At 48.4% G+C, this 26,452-nt stretch overlaps 1 long non-coding RNA gene across 1 annotated transcript in view; it reads left to right on the forward strand.

Annotated features, from left to right (window-relative positions):
* Positions 1–15,252, forward strand: part of LOC134935679 (uncharacterized) — a 29,212-nt gene extending 13,960 nt beyond the window's left edge. Inside the window, exons 2-4 of the long non-coding RNA XR_010180337.1 lie at positions 4,546–4,709; positions 13,685–13,884; positions 15,049–15,252. This is a non-coding gene — a long non-coding RNA (uncharacterized LOC134935679). The remainder of the gene's footprint in view (positions 1–4,545; positions 4,710–13,684; positions 13,885–15,048) is intronic.
* The last annotated feature ends 11,200 nt before the right edge of the window (positions 15,253–26,452 follow it).

Here is a 26,452-nt window from a genome sequence, read left to right on the forward strand (position 1 = left end):
CTGCTGCCACTAGTCATGGCCGAGACGATGAAATGCCAGCAACGTCGTCTGCCAAGGCCGATGCCCAATGTCATAGTACAGAGCATGTCAAATCCAAAACACCAAATATCAGTAAAAAAAGGACTCCAAAACCTAAAATAAAATTGTCGGAGGAGAAGCGTAAACTTGCCAATATGCCATTTACCACACGGAGTGGCAAGGAACGGCTGAGGCCCTGGCCTATGTTCATGGCTAGTGGTTCAGCTTCACATGAGGATGGAAGCACTCAGCCTCTCGCTAGAAAAATGAAAAGACTAAAGCTGGCAAAAGCAGTAGCACCGCAAAGAACTGTGCGTTCTTCGAAATCCCAAATCCACAAGGAGAGTCCGACTCCAATTGTGTCGGTTGCGATGCCTGACCTTCCCAACACTGGACGTGAAGAGCATGCGCCTTCCACCATTTGCACGCCCCCTGCAAGTGATGGAAGGAGCACCCGCAGTCCAGTTCCTGATAGTCAGATTGAAGATGTCAGTGTTGAAGTACACCAGGATGAGGAGGATATGGGTGTTGCTGGCGCTGGGGAGGAAATTGACCAGGAGGATTCTGATGGTGAGGTGGTTTGTTTAAGTCAGGCACCCGGGGAGACACCTGTTGTCCGTGGTAGGAATATGGCCGTTGACATGCCTGGTGAAAATACCAAAAAAATCATCTCTTCGGTGTGGAAGTATTTCACCAGAAATGCGGACAACAGGTGTCAAGCCGTGTGTTCCCTTTGTCAAGCTGTAATAAGTAGGGGTAAGGACGTTAACCACCTCGGAACATCCTCCCTTATACGTCACCTGCAGCGCATTCATAATAAGTCAGTGACAAGTTCAAAAACTTGGGCCGACAGCGGAAGCAGTCCACTGACCAGTAAATCCCTTCCTCTTGTAACCAAGCTCACGCAAACCACCCCACCAACTCCCTCAGTGTCAATTTCCTCCTTCCCCAGGAATGCCAATAGTCCTGCAGGCCATGTCACTGGCAATTCTGACGAGTCCTCTCCTGCCTGGGATTCCTCCGATGCATCCTTGCGTGTAACGCCTACTGCTGCTGGCGCTGCTGTTGTTGCTGCTGGGAGTCGATGGTCATCCCAGAGGGGAAGTCGTAAGACCACTTTTACTACTTCCACCAAGCAATTGACTGTCCAACAGTCCTTTGCGAGGAAGATGAAATATCACAGCAGTCATCCTACTGCAAAGCGGATAACTGAGGCCTTGACATCCTGGGTGGTGAGAAACGTGGTTCCGGTATCCATCATTACTGCAGAGCCAACTAGAGACTTGTTGGAGGTACTGTGTCCCCGGTACCAAATACCATCTAGGTTCCATTTCTCTAGGCAGGCGATACCGAAAATGTACACAGACCTCAGAAAAAGAGTCACCAGTGTCCTAAAAAATGCAGCTGTACCCAATGTCCACTTAACCACGGACATGTGGACAAGTGGAGCAGGGCAGGGTCAGGACTATATGACTGTGACAGCCCACTGGGTAGATGTATGGACTCCCGCCGCAAGAACAGCAGCGGCGGCACCAGTAGCAGCATCTCGCAAACGCCAACTCTTTCCTAGGCAGGCTACGCTTTGTATCACCGGTTTCCAGAATACGCACACAGCTGAAAACCTCTTACGGCAACTGAGGAAGATCATCGCGGAATGGCTTACCCCAATTGGACTCTCCTGTGGATTTGTGGCATCGGACAACGCCAGCAATATTGTGTGTGCATTAAATCTGGGCCAATTCCAGCACGTCCCATGTTTTGCACATACCTTGAATTTGGTGGTGCAGAATTTAAAAAAAAACGACCGGGGCGTGCAAGAGATGCTGTCGGTGGCCAGAAGAATTGCGGGACACTTTCGGCGTACAGGCACCACGTACAGAAAACTGGAGCACCACCAAAAACTACTGAACCTGCCCTGCCATCATCTGAAGCAAGAAGTGGTAACGAGGTGGAATTCAATCCTGTATAAGCTTCAGAGATTGGAGGAGCAGCAAAAGGCCATTCAAGCCTATACAATTGAGCATGATATAGGAGGTGGGATGCACCTGTCTCAAGCGCAGTGGAGAATGATTTCAACGTTGTGCAAGGTTCTGATGCCCTTTGAACTTGCCACACGTGAAGTCAGTTCAGACACTGCCAGCCTGAGTCAGGTCATTCCCCTCATCAGGCTTTTGCAGAAGAAGCTGGAGACATTGAAGGAGGAGCTAACACGGAGCGATTCCGCTAGGCATGTGGGACTTGTGGATGGAGCCCTTAATTCGCTTAACAAGGATTCACGGGTGGTCAATCTGTTGAAATCAGAGCACTACATTTTGGCCACCGTGCTCGATCCTAGATTTAAAGCCTACCTTGGATCTCTCTTTCCGGCAGACACAAGTCTGCTGGGGTTCAAACACCTGCTGGTGAGTAAATTGTCAAGTCAAGCGGAACGCGACCTGTCAACAACATCTCCTCCTTCACATTCTCCCGCAACTGGGGGTGCGAGGAAAAGGCTCAGAATTCCGAGCCCACCCGCTGGCGGTGATGCAGGGCAGTCTGGAGCGACTGCTGATGCTGACATCTGGTCCGGACTGAAGGACCTGACAACGATTACGGACATGTCGTCTACTGTCACTGCATATGATTCTCTCACCATTGAAAGAATGGTGGAGGATTATATGAGTGACCGCATCCAAGTAGGCACGTCACACAGTCCGTACTTATACTGGCAGGAAAAAGAGGCAATTTGGAGGCCCTTGCACAAACTGGCTTTATTCTACCTAAGTTGCCCTCCCACAAGTGTGTACTCCGAAAGAGTGTTTAGTGCCGCCGCTCACCTTGTCAGCAATCGGCGTACGAGGTTACATCCAGAAAATGTGGAGAAGATGATGTTCATTAAAATGAATTATAATCAATTCCTCCGTGGAGACATTGACCAGCAGCAATTGCCTCCACAAAGTACACAGGGAGCTGAGATGGTGGATTCCAGTGGGGACGAATTGATAATCTGTGAGGAGGGGGATGTACACGGTGATATATCGGAGGATGATGATGAGGTGGACATCTTGCCTCTGTAGAGCCAGTTTGTGCAAGGAGAGATTAATTGCTTCTTTTTTGGGGGGGGTCCAAACCAACCCGTCATATCAGTCACAGTCGTGTGGCAGACCCTGTCACTGAAATGATGGGTTGGTTAAAGTGTGCATGTCCTGTTTATACAACATAAGGGTGGGTGGGAGGGCCCAAGGACAATTCCATCTTGCACCTCTTTTTTCTTTTCTTTTTCTTTGCGTCATGTGCTGTTTGGGGAGGGTTTTTTGGAAGGGACATCCTGCGTGACACTGCAGTGCCACTCCTAGATGGGCCCGGTGTTTGTGTCGGCCACTAGGGTCGCTTATCTTACTCACACAGTCAGCTACCTCATTGCGCCTCTTTTTTTCTTTGCGTCATGTGCTGTTTGGGGAGGGTTTTTTGGAAGGGACATCCTGCGTGACACTGCAGTGCCACTCCTAGATGGGCCCGGTGTTTGTGTCGGCCACTAGGGTCGCTTATCTTACTCACACAGTCAGCTACCTCATTGCGCCTCTTTTTTTCTTTGCGTCATGTGCTGTTTGGGGAGGGTTTTTTGGAAGGGACATCCTGCGTGACACTGCAGTGCCACTCCTAGATGGGCCCGGTGTTTGTGTCGGCCACTAGGGTCGCTTATCTTACTCACACAGCTACCTCATTGCGCCTCTTTTTTTCTTTGCGTCATGTGCTGTTTGGGGAGGGTTTTTTGGAAGGGACATCCTGCGTGACACTGCAGTGCCACTCCTAGATGGGCCCGGTGTTTGTGTCGGCCACTAGGGTCGCTAATCTTACTCACACAGCTACCTCATTGCGCCTCTTTTTTTCTTTGCGTCATGTGCTGTTTGGGGAGGGTTTTTTGGAAGGGCCATCCTGCGTGACACTGCAGTGCCACTCCTAGATGGGCCCGGTGTTTGTGTCGGCCACTAGGGTCGCTTATCTTACTCACACAGCGACCTCGGTGCAAATTTTAGGACTAAAAATAATATTGTGAGGTGTGAGGTATTCAGAATAGACTGAAAATGAGTGGAAATTATGGTTTTTGAGGTTAATAATACTTTGGGATCAAAATGACCGCCAAATTCTATGATTTAAGCTGTTTTTTAGGTTTTTTGGAAAAAAACACCCGAATCCAAAACACACCCGAATCCGACAAAAAAAATTCGGTGAGGTTTTGCCAAAACGCGGTCGAACCCAAAACACGGCCGCGGAACCGAACCCAAAACCAAAACACAAAACCCGAAAAATTTCCGGCGCTCATCTCTAATATGCATCTGGTCTATTTATGCTTTCTCTGTAAATTTTGCATGCTGGGCACTCTATTTTAAGCATTTGTCTGGGATGCTTCAGCGGACTTGGATGCATAGATGGTGCTGGGTTGGTATCTCTATTTTATTCTGTTGCAGCTTGGTGTTTGTATGTAGACACTATGCTTTTTGTGCATTGCGCTTTGCTTTATGTCCCTTCTCTCCCCCCGTTCTCCAGCCTCCGGCCTGCGGGTACAGCGTCTGCTGCTGCTAGGCAACGGACGTCCCCGCTCAGCACGGACGTCACGGCACGTCATCTCCAGGCGCCTCCCACACGCCGGACACGGAGCTCCGGGTCTGCACGCACGGGTGCTGTGGCGGGTTCTTCTTCCTTCTATAAAGGTGAGTGGGTTTTTCTTTTTCTTCTTGTCTCTTTCACATCTTGAGAAAGGGGTTAAATTCCCCGAAACGTCAATGAATGATGTATTGCATTTAATACAGTGACTTTTCAGCAGTCCTCGAGTGCCGCAGTTTTCCTTTGTTCAGTATATATATATAATAAGAATTTACTCACCGGTAATTCTATTTCTCGTAGTCCGTAGTGGATGCTGGGGACTCCGTACGGACCATGGGGAATAGACGGGCTCCGCAGGAGACTGGGCACTCTAAAGAAAGATTCAGGACTATCTGGTGTGCACTGGCTCCTCCCCCTATGACCCTCCTCCAAGCCTCAGTTAGGAACTGTGCCCGGAAGAGCTGGCACAATAAGGAAGGATTTTTGAATCCCGGGTAAGACTCATACCAGCCACACCAATCACACCATATAACTCGTGATAGGAACCACGGTTAACAGTATGATAACAATGGAGCCTCTGAACCGATGGCTCGTAATAACAACCCGATTATAGTAACAATAACTATTTACAAGTATTGCAGACAATCCGCACTTGGGACGGGCACCCAGCATCCACTACGGACTACGAGAAATAGAATTACCGGTGAGTAAATTCTTATTTTCTCTGACGTCCTAGTGGATGCTGGGGACTCCGTAAGGACCATGGGGATTATACCAAAGCTCCCAAACGGGCGGGAGAGTGCGGATGACTCTGCAGCACTGAATGAGAGAACTCCAGGTCCTCCTCAGCCAGGGTATTTTGCAAACGTGTTTGCCCCTGACCAAGTAGCAGCTCGGCAAAGTTGTAAAGCCGAGACCCCTCGGGCAGCCGCCCAAGATGAGCCCACCTTCCTTGTGGAATGGGCTTTCACTGATTTAGGCTGCGGTAATCCCACCGCAGAATGCGCCAGCTGAATAGTGCTACAAATCCAGCGCGCGATAGACTGCTTAGAAGCAGGAGCACCCAGCTTGTTGGGTGCATACAGAATAAACAGCGAGTCAGTCTTCCTGACTCCAGCCGTCCTGGAAACATACATTTTCAGGGCCCTGACTACGTCCAGTAACTTGGAATCCTCCAAGTCCCTAGTAGCCGCAGGACCTTCGGGAGAAACTGAGGACGAGTCCTCAACTCTGCCCTATCCATATGGAAAATCAGATAAGGACTTTTACAAGACAAAGCCGCCAATTCTGATACTCGCCTGGCCGAAGCCAGGGCCAACAACATGACCACTTTCCACGTGAGATATTTCAAATCCACAGTCTTAAGTGGCTCGAACCAATGTGATTTCAGGAATTCCAAAACCACATTGAGATTCCAAGGTGCCACTGGGGCCACAAAAGGAGGCTGAATATGCAGAACTCCTTTGACAAACGTCTGAACTTCAGGCAGTGAAGCCAGTTCTTTTTTGGAAGAAAATCGACAGAGCCGAAATCTGGACCTTAATGGACCCCAATTTGAGGCCCAACGTCACCCCTGCTTGCAGGAAATGCAGGAATCGACCCAGCTGAAATTCCTCCTTCGGGGCTTTCTTGCACCACGCAACATATTTTCGCCAAATGCGGTGATAATGTTTTGCGGTGACATCCTTCCTGACTTTGATCAGGGTAGGGATGACTTCCTCCGGAATGCCCTTTTCCTTTAGGATCCGGTGTTCAACCACCATGCCGTCAAACGTAGCCGCAGTAAGTCTTGGAACAGACAGGGTCCCTGCTGCAGCAGGTCTTGTCTAAACGGCAGAGGCCAAGGGTCCTCTGCAAGCATCTCTTGAAGTTCCGGGTACCAAGCTCTTCTTGGCCAATCCGGAACCACGAGTATAGTTTTCACTCCTCGCTTTCTTATTATTCTCAGTACCTTCGGAATGAGAGGCAGAGGAGGAAACACATAAACCGACTGGTACACCCACGGTGTCACTAGAGCGTCCACAGCGATCGCCTGAGGGTCCCTTGACCTGGCGCAATATCTTTTCAACTTTTTGTTGAGGCGGGACGCCATCATGTCCACCTGTGGTCTTTCCCAACGGTCTACCAGCATTTGGAAGACTTCTGGATGAAGTCCCCATTCTCCCGGGTGGAGGTCGTGCCTGCTGAGGAAGTCTGCTTCCCAGTTGTCCACCCCCGGAATGAACACTGCTGTCAGTGCCAACACATGATTCTCTGCCCATCGGAGCATCCTTGTGGCTTCTGCCATCGCCATCCTGCTTCTTGTGCCGCCCTGTCTGTTTACATGGGCGACCGCCGTGATGTTGTCTGATTGGATCAGTACCGGCTGGTTCTGAAGCAGGGGCCTTGCTTGGCTTAGGGCATTGTAAATGACCCTTAGCTCCAGAATATTTATGTGAAGCGAAATCTCCCGATTTGACCACAGTCCTTGGAAATTTCTTCCCTGTGTGACTGCACCCCAGCCCCGAAGGCTGGCATCCGTGGTCATCAGGACCCAGTCCTGTATTCTGAATCTGCGGCCCTCTAGTAGATGAGCCCTCTGCAGCCACCACAGCAGCGACACCCTGGTCCTTGCCGACAGGGTTATCCGCTGTTGCATCTGGAGATGGGACCCGGACCATTTGTCCAACAGGTCCCACTGGAACGTCCTTGCGTGGAACCTTCCGAATGCGATTGCTTAGTACGAAGCTACCATTTTTCCCAGGACTCGTGTGCATTGATGTACCGACACCTGTCCTGGTTTTAGGATGTCTCTGACTAGAGATGACAACTCCTCGGCTTTTTCCACTGGAAGAAACACTCTTTTCTGGTCAGTGTCCAGAATCATTCCCAGGAACAGAAGACGTGTCGTCAGGACCAGCTGTGACTTTGGAATATTGAGAATCCAGCCGTGCTGTTGTAGCACTTCCCGAGAAAGTGCTACCGCCACTACCAACTGTTCTCTGGACCTCGCCTTTATCAGGAGATCGTCCAAGTATGGGATAATTAAAACTCCCTTCTTGCGAAGGAGTATCATCATTTCGGCCATTACCTTGGTAAAGACCCTCGGTGCCGTGGGTAACCCAAACGGCAGCGTCTGGAACTGATAGTGACAGTCCTGTACCACAAATCTGAGGTACTCCTGGTGCAGAGGGTAAATAGGGACATGCAGGTACGCATCCTTGATGTCCAAGGAGACCATGTAATCCCCCTCGTCCAGGCTCGCAATAACCGCCCTGAGCGATTCCATCTTGAACTTGAACCTTTTGATATAAGTGTTCAAGGCTTTTAAATTTAAGATGGGTCTCACCGAACCGTCCGGTTTCGGTACCACAAACATTGTGGAATAGTAACCCTTTCCCTGTTGAAGGAGGGGCACCTTGACAATCACTTGCTGTGAATATAGTTTTTGAATAGCCACCAACACTGCCTCCCTGGCAGAGGGAGTTGCCGGTAAGGCAGATTTTAGGAAACGGCAGGGGGGAGACGTCTCGAAATCCAGCCTGTACCCCTGAGACACTACTTGAAGGACCCAGGGATCCACCAGTGAGAGAGCCCACTGTGTGCTGAAATTCCTGAGACGGGCCCCCACCGTACCCGGGTCCGCCTGAGCAGCCCCAGCGTCATGCTGTGGACTTACCGGACGCAGGGGAGGACTTCTGCTCTTGGGAACTAGCTGTGTGCTGCAGCTTTTTCCCCCTACCTCTGCCCCTCGGCAGAAAGGATGAGCCTCTAGCCCTCTTATTTTTCTGGGGCCGAAAGGACTGTACCTGATAATACGGTGCTTTCTTTTGCTGTGGGGTAGCCTGTGGCAAAAAGGTCGATTTCCCAGCAGTAGCTGTGGAAACGAGGTCTGACAGACCATCCCCAAAAAGTTCCATCCCTTTATAGGGCAAAACTTCCATGTGCCTCTTCGAGTCGGCATCGCCTGACCATTGCCGAGTCCATAGCCCCCTTCTGGCGGCAATGGACATAGCGCTTATTTTTGATGCCAGCCGGCAAATATCCCTCTGTGCATCACGCATGTATAAGACGGCGTCTTTTATATGCTCTATCGTCAGCAAAATATTGTCCCTATCCATGGTATCAATGTTATCCGACAGGGAATCTGACCACGCAGCTGCAGCACTGCACATCCAAGCCGATGCAATAGCGGGTCTCATATAATGCCGGTGTGTGTGTATATAGCTTTAAGGGTATGTTCCTGCTTTCTATCAGCAGGTTCCTTTAGGGCGGCCGTACCCGGAGACGGTAGTGCCACCTTTTTTGATAAGCGTGTCAGCGCTTTATCTACCCTAGGGGGTGTTTCCCAACGTGACCTATCCTCTGGCGGGAAAGGGTACGCTGCCAATAACCGTTTAGAAACTATTAATTTCTTATCTGGGGAAGACCACGCTTCCTCACACACCTCATTTAATTCCTCAGATGCAGGAAAAACTACTAGTAGTTTTTTCTCACCAAACATAATACCCTTTTTTTTTTTTTTGTGGTACCTGGGGTATTATCAGAAATGTGTTATACATTTTTCATTGCCTCAATCATGTAACGGGTGGACCTATTGGAGGGTACACTAGTCTCATCGTCGTCGACACTGGAGTCGGTATCCGTGTCGACATCTGTATCTGTCATCTGAGGTAGCGGGCGTTTTACAGCCCCTGATGACATTTGAGACGCTTGGACAGGCACAAGCTGAGAAGCCGGCTGTCCTATGTCGTCAAACCTTTTATGTAAGGAGCTGACACTGTCACGTAATTCCTTCCATAAGTCCATCCACACAGGTGTCGACCCCGCAGGGGGTGACATCACATTCACAGGCATTTGCTCCGCCTCCACATCATTATCCTCATCATACATGTCGACACAGCAGTACAGACACACAGCACACACACAGGGAATGCTCTGACAGAGGACAGGACCCCACAAAGCCCTTTGGGGAGACAGAGGGAGAGTATGCCAGCACACACCAGAGCGCTATAGATCACAGGGATATCACCTTATAAAAGTGTTTTCCCTTATAGCTGCATATATATTGTACACTGCGCCTAAATTGTGCCCCCCTCTCTTTTTTACCCTTTCTGTAGTGCAGGACTGCAGGGGAGAGCCAGGGAGCGATCCTTCCAGCGAAGCTGTGAGGGAAAATAGCGCCAGTGTGCTGAGGGAGAAGGCTCCGCCCCTTTTTCGGCGGGCTTTCTCCCGCTATTTTAAACCGTCTGACGGGTTAATTTACACCTATATAGCCCCTGGGGCTATATATGGTGTTAGTTTGCCAGCCAAGGTGTATATTATTGCTGCTCAGGGCGCCCCCCCCCCCCAGCGCCCTGCACCCATCAGTGACCGAAGTGTGTGGTGTGCATGAGGAGCAATGGCGCACAGCTGCAGTGCTGTGCGCTACCTTGGAGGAAGACAGAAGTCTTCAGCCGCCGATTTTCCGGACCTTCTTGCTTCTGGCTCTGTAAGGGGGACGGCGGCGCGGCTCCGGGAACGGACGACGAGGTCGGGTCCTGTGTTCGATCCCTCTGGAGCTAATGGTGTCCAGTAGCCTAAGAAGCCCAAGCTACCACCAGTTAGGTAGGCTCGCTTCTTCTCCCCTTAGTCCCTCGCTGCAGTGAGCCTGTTGCCAGCAGGTCTCACTGTAAAATAAAAAACCTAAACTATACTTTCTTTCTAGGAGCTCAGGAGAGCCCCTAGTGTGCATCCAGCTCGGCCGGGCACAGAAATCTAACTGAGGCTTGGAGGAGGGTCATAGGGGGAGGAGCCAGTGCACACCAGATAGTCCTGAATCTTTCTTTAGAGTGCCCAGTCTCCTGCGGAGCCCGTCTATTCCCCATGGTCCTTACGGAGTCCCCAGCATCCACTAGGACGTCAGAGAAATATATATATATATATATTATATATATACTGTATATATAAACATTCAAACTGCAAAGCAAATGTATGTGAGGATGCCAGGAGTACCCAGGTGGTACTCACCACGGCCAGTGTGTGTATATATGGACAGGGGGGCTGCCAGGGGATGCTGCTGTTTGTATGCACCCACAGACTGTCTGTAACACAGATCTGTGTTGTGTCTGGCGCCGGCGGGAGGCTGGCCAATGGCATTCCTGCTGGGCTGTCTCAGGGCTTGTCCATGGTGCCAGCTGTGGACGGAGACAGGAAGAAGTGACATCGCAGCACAGCATCAGCGTCACAACAGGGAGGGACTGAACCAAATTACATGGTAAGCAAGACAGCAATTGGGGCCCACATCCTAGTTAAAGGGTGCATAGCCCCAAACGCATTGGAAACAACACGGAGATTGGGAAGAGAGACGCCAAGTGGTAATCACGTCAGCACTCACTAAAGCCGTGAGCCGCACGGAGGAAACTAAGCCGGAGCCGGAGCCACAGTAGCACGGGAGACGCTAGCCGCAGCAGCACGGGAGCTGCTAATTGCGGGCATCACAGCCGATCAGGCTGAGTGGACATTAAAACCATCACAGCCGGCACCACAGGTAGGGAAAGCAGGGACAGTAATCCCGCAGGCTATAATAAAACCGGACTATAGGAAACCACAAAATCCCATCTCCTTTAAATAATCAGAAAAGAGCTGTAACATTTTTTACTAATCCTTTTTCTTTTTACAGGTATGAGCGTTCAATTTACATTTAAGCGTTCCTTTTTATTGTTTTAAATTGTCATTTCGTTATGGAGCTGCTAAAACATATAGACATATAGCGCGGTTATCATCACACAAAATTAAATTGGGGCCCACTGTTTTCCACTGCACAACATCACTGTACTGTACCCCCCATATGATACAATACTTAGCTGCACTACATCACTACACTATACCCCCCAATTGGGATCAGTACTAAATGCCGCCGGCCGGAATCCCGGCGGTCGAAATACCGACGCCGGAATCCCGACCACACAATCCCGACAGGGGTGGCGAGTGGAACGCAGCCCCTTGCGGGCACGGTGCCTCGCTACGCTCGACACACTATTATATTCTCCCTCTATGGGTGTCGTGGACACCCACGGAGGGAGAATATGTCGGGATTGTGGCGGTCGGGATTGTGGCGGTCGGGATTCCGGCGTCGGTATTTCGACCGCCGGGATTCCGGCCGGCGGCATCTTGACCGCATCCCCCCCAATTCGCTGCACTACATCACTACATTACATCACTAAGCCTTCCTATATGCTGCACACTACATCCCCCCCAATATGATGCACTACATCACTACTCCTTCCCATATGCTGCACTACGTCACTACACTACATCCCCCCAATACACTGCATTATATCACTACACCTTCTTAAATGCTGCCTACATCACTACACCCCTCAATACGCTACACTACATCACTGTGCTGCACCTCCCAATATGCTGCACTACATCACTACACCCCCCAATACGATGCTCTACATCACTACACCTCCCAATACGCTGCTCTACATCACTACACCCCCCCAATATGCTGCACTACATGACTACACTACAATACGCTGCACTGCATCCCCCTATATGCTGCACTAAGGGGTCTATTCATGCAGCAGTGAAAAGCCCTGTTTTGCGTTAAACAGGGCTTTTCTCTGCCTACTGCAATTCACAGAGCCGGTTACCGTGGAGAAGTCTCTGACTTCTCCAGCGGTACCCCCGCTCTGTGCCTGAATCGCATCACCATACCTTTGTATGGTGAGTGCAATTCATGAAGGTGCGGAAAGCTCTGCTTTCCGCTTCTCCATGGAGTTCAGGTTCGCCATCTGAGGACGGCGTAACCTGAACTGTAGTGCGGAGACGTCAGGGAAGCTCAATGCTTCCCTGATCGCTGCTCGGCACCTCGTGCTGACTCCGCCCCCCGACCTCCCAGCAACCACTGCGGCCTGCCGGGAGGTCATCAAGCTGCGCATGCGCAAAGGGACCCGCCGCTGGACTCCGCGCATCGCAGGGAGGGACCGCTGGAGAAGACCTCACCGCAGGAGCCCCAGACACCGCAGCGCATCGTCGGAAGGGTGAGTATACATGAATTGCTACTTATCACAGCTATACATCGCATCGAAGAGATGCGATGTATAGTGATAAGTAGCAATTATGTTTTCGTTTTCTACATGAATAGACCCCTAAGTCATTACATCCCCCTCCCTATATACTGCATTAATCATTACAGTACACTAAATTGTTACACAGATACTTAGGACCAGCACTACATAATGGACTATTCAGTACAGCATGCCCAAGTGACAGGGATATACTGTATGTACTCCGCCCAGTCAAGATAAATGTGCTACAGGTGTCTTACCCGAGTCCTGGCATGCAGGTTGCCAGCACATGCTTTCCAGCTGTCGATCCTCTGGAGCTACTGTACTGTAGCTGAATGACGATCCTCAGCACTGTCTCGTCGCTCTAGCGCACACAGTGGGGAGGCCCGCAGGACACTGGAGAGCAAGAGGAGCTACGCACTGGGTCAGAGGTTGTGGCTTGCTGCACAGTGGCGTTGGGTCCTAATGCCCGCCGGCTACTGCCGGCCCGAAGAGACAGCGCAGAGTGCACCTTGTCCGCATATAGAAAAAAATTACCCAGCATGACTATTCAGCACAATCGTCAGGTTCCTACAGCAGCTCCTGCCAAAACATAAGCAGACGATTTTGTTGCTTTGCGGTAAATCCGCCACAGGGAAGCAGGGAGTAGGAGAGGTTGGTGAAACCCTAGTTTTTTTTCTGTCCCTGATCCACGGGGCTCCTTTGTCCCTCGAGGCCCCATACAGTTGTCCCCTTTGACCCCCCCTGTCGCCGGGCCTGGCTGTAGGTCAGGTATGTGCTGAATGCCACTACTCACTGTGCATGTCCGGCTCTGAAATAGAGCATGCACATTTAATTTCATTTTTTCGAAAATGCGATAAATAATGCAATAAAATGACTGAAAATTAGAACGATAATTATTGCATTTTTGGGCTTTTATCGCAATCCCATTTTTGATGAAAAATAATTATACATACTTCGAAAAAATAAATAAAAATAAATAAATAAAAAAGCACACGATAAGTGACGAAAAAAATGTTGAAACTTATCACATTTTTCATACACAGGCCCCATTACCTGCTTCACCCAGCAAGCCCAGCTCGGAAATGCCGGAAAGGAGCTGCACGCTGCAACTCCCTCTAGATGCAGCCAACTAGCCTAGCAGCCTCTCAATATAAGGAGGAAGCTGTGCTTCATTCCGAACTCCATCAACAACAAAAATAAAAATATCGGTCCGATGGATAAGCGGGAAGGATGGAGTTTCCAGGTACTCAGAAACCCCCCCTGAGTGCACGTATGAGAGTGACAATGTGGAGCGAGATAATATATCAGCCAATCTGCTCCTAACTGCCATGTTACAGGCTGTGTTTGAAAAATGACAGCTAGGAGCTGGTTGGCCGGTACTTTATCTCTCTCCACTTCATCATTCTCAAAAGGCGTAGTACATCTGCCTCATGTACACAAATACAGACAAATAATTGCAGCACAAGCAAAAGTACCGTATGCCATTGCTGTCCTTTCATGTCCATCATTCACCATTTGAAATGTTGGATGATTTCGCTGAATCGGGACAAAACAAGCTTAATTGGCCCTGATAAGACTTCCCTGTATAGCCACCTGACATGCACCTTAACGTATTTAAAACATACTTGCCTACCCATCCGGAATGGCCGGGAGGCTCCCGAAAATCGTGTGGCCCTCCCGGCCCCCCAGAAAGGTGGGCAAGCCTCCCGCTTTCCGTGCTGCCTCTCCATGGCCCTCCTCGGCCGCCCGCAGCAGAGAACAAGCGGGCGGTCCAAGGGGATCTGATGACGCGATTCGCGCTGAATCGCGTCATCGTAGCTCCGCCCCTGCTATACAGCGCCTCTTTTTACGGCACTGCATAGCGGGGGGCGGAGCCACGATGAGGTGATCCTGATGCCACGCCCCCAGACTGTCCACTACCCTGTTGGCCACGCCCCAGAACGCCCATCCTGCTGCCGGCCACGTCCCCATGCACCTACAACGCTGCTTCCTCCCGGAGGAGGGCGCAGCAAAATAGGTAAGTATGATTTAAAATAAGATTCTTAGCAACATATTCTTTGGCAATAATTTTGTTTTCCCCAGTATATTCAATAGTTTGTTGGTTTCTTAGCCACTGTAATTGAAATAAACAGGTCTAAGTGGGAGTTCTACTTTTATTTCTGGCTTCTGTACTTTCCAATAGATATCCACAGTCATTCACAGACACACTCAAAAGCAGCTGAATCAACAGAGTTAATCAATACCATCAGCAAAACATGCTGCTAAGTTCTTATCAGCTCAAGCACACTGTCAAATACAAGCTTGTTTCCTACTCCGCAGCTCTTTGTACTCTACAAATTTGCTTGAATGTTTGTTTAACCACAGGGGGATAGCTAACCCACAGATTACCTTTTTTTACTTACCAAAGCAGTAGCAGCACCAGCATGAGTGTTCATAGCAAGCAAACAGCATACAAGAGTTCAGCCTTCACAACAACCCAAGGAGAGGGGAATGTTTCCAAAGCAAGTACAGTATACAGAACTACTAAAATATTATTTCTGCTTTCATTGATTGAGTGAGCTAAATTGTTCAAACGACTAAAGTTGGCCACCTCTTGCAAGCCACATAGGCATACTTGCCAACCTGACCCTCTCCATGAGGGAGAAAATGCTCTGTTCCTGGACTTTCCTGATAATGTATGATTGCCATCACCTGTGGTAAAACACCTTTCTTATCAATTAACTAGCTCACCACAGGTGATGGCAATCATACATTACCAGGAAAGTCCAGGAACAGAGCATTTTCTCCCTCATGGAGAGGGTCAGATAGGCAAGTATGCACATAGGTCATTTGGACCTAGGGTTGCCACCTCATCCCTTTGTGGATCCCATCCCATTCTGTACACATATTAATTACACAGTTTCTGTGGCTGATTAAATCCAGGTGAAATGGAGTCTTGAAGTTAGCCATGGAACCTGTGTAGTTAATATGTGTCCAGAATTAAAGGTATGTAGGTTTCAATCAACAGACCAATGTTATTTGGCCCCGTGTAGCTACCACTTGTGCTGCTTAACACACTTGGTGACATCGATTATCGATACAGACGCAATCATTCAGAAATGAACGATATATCATTTATATTGTTTAGTGTGGAGGCACTAAGGCAGTGGTTCTCAACCTCGCTCCTCAAGTACTCCCAACAGTTCATGTTTTCCAGCTCTCCTCGCAGGATTGCAAGTGAAATTATTTGCTCCACCTGTGGGTCTTTTATAATGAGTCAGTGAGTAATGAATACACCTGCTCAACTGCTAGGTGACCTGGAAAACATGAACTGTTGGGGGTACTTGAGGACTGAGGTTGAGAACCACTGCACTAGGGTTACCACCTCATCCCTTTAATTCTGGACACATATTAATTACACAGGTTCTGTGGCTGCTTAAAACCAGGTGAAATTGAGTCTTGAAGTCAGCCAGCCACAGAACCTGTGTAATTAACATGTATTCAGAATTAAAGCGATGTGGTGGCAACCCTAGGAGGCACCGACGATTAACGATGCACCATTGATGGTCGTTCATCATTGGTTTTCCATCGTTTTTCAACGCAAGCCAATTTGGCCGATATCGATCATCATTCAGATCGATCATCGTCCAAATCGTTGACATCACCAAGTGTGTAGGGCCCATAAGTGACCTGCTCCTTACTGTTGTGTCTACGGACAGCATGTAGCTTAAGGATCTCCTAGCTGGGTCACTGTCAACATGAGAAGTGTTTTGTACCTCTCAGAGGGTAAAGGAACTCTACCCCGGGGGTAGCAAGCTGAAATTATTATACCACGCCCGTCAGCAGAAACAGAACGGATGTGGAAGGGTGTGAAAAGAATTGAATACCACCATAAGTGTCATGGCTATTCATTATAAATGTAACAGACAACAGATATCACAGATCTGGCCCAATACAGTAGTAAAGTATGGGGACCTATAGATGTAGCCATGCTCATCTTTGCTGTGATGCGGCATGCTGCAACATGGCTTGATGCATCGCAGTAAGATGAGCATGGCTTCATCTGTAGATTCTTCAAGCTCCAAAAATACAACATTATTGGAGTTTGACTGGTGAAACCTTTGCCATCTCCAGATGTCGTTTGTTCCTGTAGCCCCGCTCCTTCTTTTGAGAATCCAATCAGATCCCTCCATCCCTTTTTGTCTCCTTCTGCCGGAAGTCACGGATATGTGAACTCAAGTACACACATGCATATTAGCATTGCCGAGTCAGGCCCACTGTGTGATCTTCTGGAAATGGCTGTTTTCAGAAGATTTTCCACAAAAAACTGTTGATAAAATTTAACCTAAATATTCTCTGTACAGCACTGTATAATATGGTGACTAGAGAAACAAGAATATAATATGTAATATGCTGTAACAGTGTATAATAATATTATGAGCAAAACCATAAAGCTACAGTAGGGATCAGTGGTGAATAGGTTGTGGTATGAATTACCCACGGTTGGGGTGCCAGTGGTCACATGACGGACCGCGGCATCCCGACTTTTAGAATGCCGACAGGGGCAGGGTAATTAATGTCCCCCTCCCCTGCCACCTACTCTAACCAGCATGGGGTGGCGGCTAGGGCCAAGACGGGGGGGGGGGGGGGGTTGGCTACGGTTAATCACAGGGGGTGGCAGCTAGGGTTAAGACTCGGGGTTGACTGCTACGGCTAACTCCCCCTGTAGTACCTAACCCTACCCTGGTCCCTAATCCTCACCCCAATACTTACAATTGGGATACTGTCGGTCGGGGGTTCCGGATTCCGAGTGGTATCAGGAATCTGGCGTCGGTCACCTGACCACCAGCATCCAGTGCGCCGGTGGATAGTACAAACAATTTTTGCCTATTATTTACACAGTATAGGTACTGCAGTTGTTAAATGCTTGCATTATATGTAAATACACTTAATATTTGAGACTGTATGTTACAGTTTTAGTCAATTTACTTATATGTCTGTAATGGTTATAATTTTGTCTCTGAAATGAATAATCACTTTGTTTACAAAAAAATAATAATACAAAAAAATTGGCGGATATACTCTCATTTGACTGTGTCATTCATCAAAGCAATACATTCCCTTAATGCCGTTTAATATTACTGTAACAACTACAGCAGATTTCATGACTTGGTGTTAAATGAAGTGCAGTATACATAAGGATGACCTGCTTTTATGTGTTCATATTTGCATAAAATTAACGTTTAACTTTTATCTCATGTCCTGTCACATTAACCTGATCAGTCAGCGTCTTCTCTGCCACATTTGCCGACCTCAGTCACGTTCCACACTCCAGAGCCCCCACGCTGCGCTTCTGCTTCTTCACACAACATCAAACAAAGTACGATACACAGCTGGAGATTACTCCATGACGGCAGAAGATGTAAAGTGCTTCGACAAATAGGCATCTTTGTGATGTTGCATCCTGCAACCATATTTATCAGTGATATTCTGTAAGAGTGGAAAATGAAGTTTAGCTTAAGGTTCGATCAATACCAAACATCAATTAAAAATTCATACAACCCCCTTAGTGCTTATTTTCATTTTCAATAACCTGTTGATTAGCGTGGAAAAAGCGCAAGTCATAGTCTTTCATTCAAATTTTTAGATTAAATTACAAATCGCAAGACATCACTGTGATAAGAGTAATGTTTGTGAAAGCTTAAACCAGGGGTAGCAACGTATGAGACATAGGCAAATGCATGGGGGGGGGGGGGGGGGGGGTTCCGGTTGCATGGAAACCCCCTTCCCCAGCACACAAAATAACCACAATAGCAATAGTATATATTACAATTTCACTAGAGCTGTACAGTATCACAAAAACAATTATTAGCACCACCAGTAGATCTTTTAAATTGTGTCAGTATACACCTGTGCACCAACTAGGAGATCTGGAAAACATGTACTGTTAGGGGTGCACTGCTATTGTCCATCGATAGGGTTATTATTAATACTGTATAACATTCACTATCTAGTGCAGAAGGAGACCAATGCGTATGTATATGTCCAGGGCAGTACTAGGTTATTCTGCAGTACAGCTCCCCCAGACTCCAGATTTGCTCAATTGATGGATTGGTGCTAACAGCTTAAATAACATCAGACAGGATGACCCTACTGCCACATCTAATGTCTTACTGTGTTTGCTGGCCCTTATACATACTTGCCTACATTACAACCCGGAGAGGAGACACTGCAGGAGTCTTCAGGGGGCAGGGCCGGACTGTGACATCACCAAGCCCCACCACACATCGGAAAATGCCACGATTTGCGGGCCCGCGGGAAGGGGGCGGGCCTAAAATGACACGATTTGCATTATTTTAACCCCTTCCCCAACCGACTGACCCGCAAATACGGGAGATTATCTCTCCATCCTGCCCACATCATTAGGGTGCGAGCAGGACGCAGGAAACCTGCCTACTCTTCCGGGGTGCGGGGGGCTACCCCCAAAAAACGGGAGCCTCCCGCAGCTTCCGGGGGAGTAGGTAAGTATGTGTATATGTCAGAATTATGACATGCTGTATACACTTTGGGGGTCATTCCGAGTTGATCGTAGCTGTGCTAAATTTAGCACAGCTACGATCAGTCACACTGACATGCGGGGGGACGCCCAGCACATTGCTGGTCTGCCCTGCATGTCAGTCCGGCCCCCTCGCAGAAGTGCAAAGGCATCGCACAGCGGCGATGCCTTTGCACTTCACGAGTAGCTCCCGGCCAGTGCAGCTTTAGCGTGCTAGTCGGGAGCTACTCATCACTCCCGAACCGCAGTGGCTGCGTGTGATGTCACGCAGTCGCTGCGGCCCGCCCCCCGTTCTGTACGGCCACGCCTGCGTTGGCCAGACCAAACCCACGAAACGGCGGCCAAACGGCGCAGTTCCGCCCCCTCCCGCCCAGCGATCGTCTCTGCCTGTCAATCAGGTAGAGGAGATCGCATCCCTGCTACGGCCTTCGGCCATCTGGCATGCACCGGCGCACTATGGCGCCAGCACATGCGCAGCAGGGACCCTGCATTAAAACGCAGCGAGCGAACGGGTCAGAATGACCCCCTTTGTATGATGCATATTATTGCTGGTTAAGTGCTAATTATGCCCATTTCATGGACTGGTCGCACTCACTCTAAAATCATACATTTGTAAGCCTCTATCTAGAAATCCTGCGTTTGCCCCTGTGGCACTCCAGTTATTATTGCACTACACATTCCGGCATGCCTTAACAGCAAATCTGTGGCAGGGCATGCCATGTGGTATAGTTTCACACATACTTGCCTACTTTTGAAAACTAGAATCAGGGAGATTACAGTAGCATGTCCGCGCAAAGCGTGGCGTGCCGCCAAGGGGGCGTGTCGAACTCTACCCAAAGGGTGTGTCTAGTTCCACAAATTGGCGTGTCTATGCTTAAATGCTTGTTGTTGCAAGATATTTCTATATAACATTAGTAACAATATATTTTGGGAAGTTTTGCAAGTATTGATACTAACATAACTGCCTGAAATACGGGGTTTCTTATTTGCAATATGTTTTCGCTGTGATATTTATTTTCTTCTCACTCAGCACAATATGCATGGTAAATGTGATGCCTACTGTATGCAATCAATTCCAAATGCAAGTTGACCATGTGTGAATTCATCCTTAAACATATAAATAAATTATTATTTTGGTGTAGTAGATGTTATTTTATTGTGAACACTGGATTGTCTGCGTCTTGTAGGCACTGCCTATATTTATTGGATGTGCTATTTTCCATTCCATTACAACATTAACCAAATCATTACAGACACCAGCTACTCTAATTAAACAAATGTGTTTAACTACAGAAAGATTACTAACAACAATTCTTACACAAACACCAGCAGCAGCAGCAGCACAGGCACACTATGGATCAGTTCACTCCAGCACAGATAAGAGGAGTGTGTGATCATGTGCTGCTGTCTCTCTCTCTCTCTCTCTCTCAGGGGTTACACAAGGGGGGTAATGAGAGCCGTCAGCAGTGATTCCTGAGCAGCTACAGCAAATCACTGTTCTTGCAAAGAAACTCCTTAGTGTCACCCCTGACAGAATCTGAAGAATCCGGGAGAATTCACCTATAAAGCAGGGCACCAGGAGATTTATGGCTAAAACGGGAGGCTCCTGCAGGATGCAGGAGGGTAGGCAACTATGGTTTCACAGTAACTGGAGTGTCACAAATTGTCTACCTCTGGCTTAAACCATTACAAGAAGACACCTATGGGATGATGCACTCAGTACACAACAACACAGATGGTGACAAAGGTCACTGAATTTATTGAATTGAATAATAAATCAGACAGGCTGCTGGGAAAGCATTTCAGCCAATGATCATGGCCTAACAAAACAGTTAATACAAAGAATGGAACATCCTCCCCCTCCAAACTTAAACTGTATTGTGAGGAAACCCCCCACCCCTTTAATGGTACAGATTATACACAGTACCATAAGGACGCGCTTAGGTGTCGTTTCAAGAGCAGGACACCTTGCCTTACTTCAAATAGGAAGTGCCAAGTACTACAATTTAAAATATGCCCACTGAATACCAATGCTTTCTGCAGCAGGGTACACTGTGTTCCACAGGGAGTACATCAGGTGTAGAGATGGATCTTGATCCAGGCACCAACAGGTTAAAGCTTTAGCTGTCCCAGAATGAATTGGGGCCTCCTCTATAACCCCCGCCAGGGCAAGGGCTCCCTTGTAAAGCCGCCTGTATACAGCGCTGAGACTTTACAAACACTTAGGTTTTCTACATGTCTACAGTGTTAGATAAGAACAAGTGTACCTGTTACAGAATATATTGTACGAGTATTCTGGTCTAGGACCACGCTGTGTTTTATATATATATAAATATATATATGTGTGTGTACAGGTGAAGAAAGAGGCGGCACTCAGGAGACTTGTGAATCAAAAAAGCAGTGTAATAAATATGGCCAACGTTTTGGGGGCCACCTCCCTGTTTTCAGGACAAGTCCCCGAAACGTTGGCCGTATTGATTACACTGCTTTTTTTATTCACAAGTCTTCTGAGTGCCGCCTCTTTCTTCACCTGTACAAATACAAGGGTTTTGCCCTGAGGAGGGCACCGGAGCAAGCTACACCCTGATGGGGAGGCCTGGAGTGCCGGAGTTTTGGTATATATATATATATATATATATATTATTCTAGTCCAGTGCAGTTTTATTGTCATACTAAGAATTATCTGCATTGTCACTGTGACTGTGTGTGCCTTTATCTGCTGTGTGGATTTCACTTTCAGTGTTTCCCAGATATATCTATCACTATATTCTGTACCCTAAGGGACTAGGTGCGTTAAGGCTATTATATAGTGCATCACAGTATTTACCTACAGTATTACGTGTATTATACTGTGTGCTCAGTCACATAATACCGGATTTATTCGCAGGTGTTGAGTACTGGGTACTCAGTCACATACTAAAGAATTTATTCACAGGTATTGTACTCTGTCTGGCTTTATCGTGCTCATACACTCTGGTCATGATCCGGGTAATTGGACATCATTATTTACCTTCCAAGTGTCTCCTGAGACTGGCCCAGTGTTCCAAAATGGAATTCCATCTGTGCTGTCTGCGTGCAACGTGCTGTATGTCATTGCATCGGGTCTCTTCCTTGTGATCCCGCAGTGCTGTCATGGCAGCCTTACAGTTTAGTTGCACTGTTTTTAAGAATGGCGTCTCCTGCCCTCCGCGGCCTCCGCCACCATTACTGCTATTTACCACGTGGAATATACAAACAGACTTTCCCTCCAAAAGGCAAACATGGGCGCAGCCATGTTTGTTTCCTTCACATGTCATTCTACAACCTATCCGCTGCACTCTGGCCTAATTATCCAGCCAATGCCTGCTTCCCAGCTGGTATAAATATCCTGCTCCTGGGCTGGATAATCGTCAGTGCTTTGGTTGTCTAACCTACACACATGTCTCTCCTGCTTGTGGATTCTACTGCTTGTTTCTCCAGGTATTCCAGCTCCTGTGATTCAGCTCCACTAAGAGACCCGGACCTGTTTCCATCCTGCGGTGCAGCCTGACTTCTGCAGTGTTCCAGCATTGCTCCTGATTACTTGCTATGATCAGACACCGGTTTCCTGCCCACAGCGTTGGTCCTGCTTCGCCTCCAGTGGTGTACTGGTATCGTGTCCAACTTCTCCTTCCTGCAGCACCGCTCTCCATACTTCACAGCGCATTTACCACGGCCTACCAAGCTTTCCACAGTGCTCCTGAGTCACCTGGTAATCTGCAAACGGTGCTCTACAGTTTCTTCAGTTCATTTCAATGTTATCAGCGGTATTCCCATATCGCTCGCATCTGTGACCATTCTACCATCGAACCACAGTTTCCATTGATGCTCACCATCGGACTCTAACTATAGTGGTGAGTTCTGTACACCTTTCATTCATACCGGTTCCATCCGGCATTCTCTGCAATTGTTCCAAGTACCATCTACTCCTGTGCATCTGTGTTACTCCAGCCTCTGTATACCATCTGCTGGGCAGTACTAGTTCATTCCTCTCCTCATCTGTGGCATAAGGACTTACCATCTCCAGTTATGGCAAGGACTCTGTTCTGCAAAGCCACAGCACTAATTACCTCTGCGCTTCTGGAAACTGTACTGTAATTTATCACTGCACATCTACTGTGAAGTTATTGCATATCCAAGGTGTCTAAAGCTGTGTGTTCAATAAAACTGACTTTACTTTTTACAACTTCGTTGTCGTGGTCACGCCTTCGGGCAAATGGTACTAGATCTCCTGTATGTCTAGGAACACAATACTACCTCCCCGGTTCACCTACACGCCAGCCCCTACATCTGAGACTTCCCCAGGTCAGCCTCAGCCCTCAGTTGTGACAACTCTATTGTTGCATTTACTGAAATGTCTAACAAAAAGGGCAGTAAGTCTGGGGACGCTCCCGCATCATGCAGGGCATGCACCAAGGATTTACTTGAGGGGAAAGTTTTATATGATGGTCTGTGTACTGTGTGTCATACCTCTCCCAGTCAGTCCGCAGCACTTGCAACTAATCAGGAGCAACCCTGGGCTATGTTCTCAGCTCTGTTGGGTACTCTGCTAGACAGTTTTACGCCTACTATGGGATCACCTGTGCCCCTGCAGCCACAATTTGTCCCTATGGTTAATCTGCCTTGGGTGGATAATTTGTCTAACCAGTTGCAGTAATAAAACCAATTTTTGGTTAGACATAAATCTGCTATACAGTAGGTCACACTCATGTCCCGGGCTTTTGGTTAGACATAAACCTGCTATACAGTAGGTCACACGTTTCCCTGGGTCATCTAAGCGTGCTGCTTCCTCCTCACAATTCACGCATCTATCAGAAGTTTTGTCTGAGGAGGATGGGGAACAAACTGTCCTGTCAGGCACCGAATCAGATGCTTCTGACGAGGAATCTTCTTTACAGATGGATGACCCTAACTTGGTGGTTGCTATTAAACAGATCCTCCAAATATCTGATGAGGATTCCTTTGCGGTGTCTAAGAAACCTGAAAAGTTTTACAACATTCTGACCATTTAGTGGACATACGCCGAGAATCCTGGTCTGTGCCAGGGAAGAAATTCCCCCTACCTCAACGGGCCTTAGCTCGATAACCTCTCCCGGCAGAGTTATGTAACAAGTGGGAAAACCCACCGCCGGTGGATTCCCATGTCCCCCGTCTAGTGGTATCTTCTATTCTGCCTGTCACTACTGTCACCTCACTAAAGGAATCGACAGATAAACGTGTGGAGGGATGCCTGAAATCTATTTGCTCCCTAACAGCTGTACATAGACCCACTATTGCAGCCTCCTGGGCTGCAAAAGGCATGGAAGCATGGGTTCAGGCAATGGAGGAAGAGCTAACCGATGAATTATCTGACAAGGCCAGACAATGGGGCTTATTCAGACCTGATCGCTCGCTAGCGTTTTTTTCAGTGCTGCGATCAGGTCAGAACTGCGCATGCGTATGCACCAAAATGCACAGGCGCGTCACACAGGTACAAAGAGGATCGCCGCTCAGCGATGGGTTTGTGCGAAGAATCCATTCGCACAGGCGATCGCAAGGAGATTGACAGGAAGAAGCCGTTTGTGGGTGGTTACTGACCGTTTTCAGGGAGTGGTTCCAAGCATTTGCAGGGAGGGTTCCTGACGTCAATTCCGGTTCTAGACAGGCTGAAGTGTTCGCAGCGGCTGAGTAAGTCCTGGGCTGCGCAGAGACTACACAAGATCTGTTTGTACAGCTCTGCTACACATGCATTCACAAACTTACAAAGTGAAAATACACTCCCCTATGGGCGGCGACTATCTGTTCGCAGCAGTGCCAAGAAACCCTAGCAAGCAATCAAGTTTGAATTAGGCCCTATACCTGTCTCACATTACCACCGCCGCCTATTATATACAGGAGGCGTGCTCTGAGGCAGGTGTGTTGGCGGCTAAGGCGCGACTATGTCTGTCCTAGCTCGCCATATTCTGTGGTTGAGGTCATGGAAGGTGGATCTGGACTCCAAAAAGACCTTGGAGATACTCCCTTTTAAGGGAAACATCATGTTTGGTGAAGACCTAAATAAAAATGTGTCTGATTTAGAGGCTGCTAAAGCTGCATTTCTCCCAAATCCTACTCCCTCTGCACAGAGGGCAAAAGGTACCACTTTTCATTCCTTTTGACCTCATGGGAAAGCAAAAGGTCAGGCATACCCAAGATAGTCTTGTGCTATCAAAACCACAATGCCCAAGACAAAACAGTCCTGGGCGGCACATCAGCCTACTTCTAAACAAGACAAGCCTGCCACATGATGGGGGCTGTCCTCCCCCTGGGGGATCCCAGGGTGGGGGGCCAACTTCTACAGTTCACCCAGGTCTGGTTAAAGACCACTTCAGATGCATGGGTGCGGGAAGTCGTCTCTCATGGGTACGTAGTCTCCTTCAAGAGACGTACCCCTCACCAGTTTTGCACCATGGTTATCCCTTCGGATCTGTTAAAAGTGCAAGCTCTACAATTGGTTGTGAGTTCTCTTCTGGATTCAGGAGTCGTGGTGCCACCATGGTGGCATACATCAACCATCAAGGTGGCACTCGAAGCCGCATGGCAATGTTGGAAGTGTCAAAAATCCTTCAATGGGCGGAACGCCATCTGCCAGCGATATCGGCAGTGTTCATTCCAGGTGTCCTCAACTGGGAAACGGACTTCGTCAATTGCCAGGACATACACGTCGGAGAGTGGAGCCTAAATCCGGAGGTCTTTCAACTCCTAGTGGACAAGTGGGGCCAGATGTAGACCTGATGGCATCTTGACACAGTCACAAAGTTCCAGTCTTCAGTTCAAGGACCAGGGATCCTCAAGCAGCGTTCGTGGATGCACTAGCCATTCCATGGAACTTTTGGCTGCCTTACGTGTTCCTCCAGTGTCACTCCTGCCCAGGTTACTGCGGAAGTTCAAGCAAGAAGGAGGAATACTACTTCTAGTCGCTCCAGTGTGGCCCAGACGGCATTGGTTCTCAGACCTGCAGGGTCTATCGACAGAGCGTCCTCTTCTACTTCCTCAATGACCAGACCTCCTCGTACAGGGCCCTTGTCTCTATCCAGACCTGGCCAGACTGGCTTTGATAGGCGTGGCTCTTGGAGCTTCACTCCTAAGAACAAAAGAATTTTCTGAGGCGGTCATCCAAACTATGTTGAAACCCCTCAAACCAGCATCTGCCCGGATCTATTACAGAGTCTGGAACTCTTACTTCACATGGTGTGCTGTTAAGAACTATGATGTGTACAAATTCAAAACATCTAGAATC

The sequence above is a fragment of the Pseudophryne corroboree genome, chromosome 6, assembly GCF_028390025.1.
Source record: "Pseudophryne corroboree isolate aPseCor3 chromosome 6, aPseCor3.hap2, whole genome shotgun sequence".
NCBI classification, from domain to species: Eukaryota; Metazoa; Chordata; class Amphibia; order Anura; family Myobatrachidae; genus Pseudophryne; species Pseudophryne corroboree.